An 873-nucleotide genomic window follows, 5' to 3' on the forward strand; every position below is an offset into this window, starting at 1 on the left:
GAGAAAGACCTGGGGGTGTTGGTCAACATTTAGCTGAATATGACCTGGCAGTGTGGCCAAGGCAGCCAACAGCATCCTGGCCTGTATCAAAAATAGTGTGGTCAGCAGGACTAGGACGGTGATCATCCCCCTGTACTCGGCACTGGTGAGGCTGCAGCTCAAATCCTGTGTTCACTTTTGGTCCCCTCACTACAAGAAGGACATTGAGCTGCTGGAGCAAGTCCAGAGAAGGGCAACGAAGGTGGTGAAGGATCTGGAGCACAAGTCTGATGGGGAGCGGCTGAGGGAGCTGGGGGTGTTTAGTCAGGGGAGACCTTATCACTCTCTACAACGACCTGAAAGGAGGTTGTAGTGAGGTGGGGGTCGGTCTCTTGTCCCAAGCAATGAGTGATAGGACAACAGGAAATGGTCTCAAGTTGCACCAGGGGAGGTTTAGATTGGACATTAGGAAGAATTTCTTCACCGAAAGGGTTGTCAGGCATTGGAACAGGCTGCCCAGGAAGGTGGTGGAGTCACCATCCCCGGAGGCATTTAAAAGATGTTTAGATGTGGTCCTTACGGACATGGTTTAGTGGTGGACTTGGCCATGCTAGGTTAACAGTTGGACTTGATAGTCTTAAAGGTCTTTTCCAACCTAAACAATTCTATGATTCTACAATTCTTGGACAAATGCAGGGGATCTGGGGGAGAAAAACAGGTCCCAATAGGCATATAACATGATGAAGATGCTATTAAGTTTTCAGCTCAATTCCAAGCTAAGAAATCATACATTTCTAAAGGCTTCCACAATGACAGTGAGAGCATGACATCACTTCTGCAAGACTTAACTCTATTTTACTTTATTTACAATGGATGAATGAATTCCAATTTCCC

The sequence above is a fragment of the Cariama cristata genome, unplaced genomic scaffold (genome assembly GCF_000690535.1).
Source record: "Cariama cristata isolate BGI_N322 unplaced genomic scaffold, ASM69053v1 scaffold4362, whole genome shotgun sequence".
Lineage (NCBI taxonomy): Eukaryota > Metazoa > Chordata > Aves > Cariamiformes > Cariamidae > Cariama > Cariama cristata.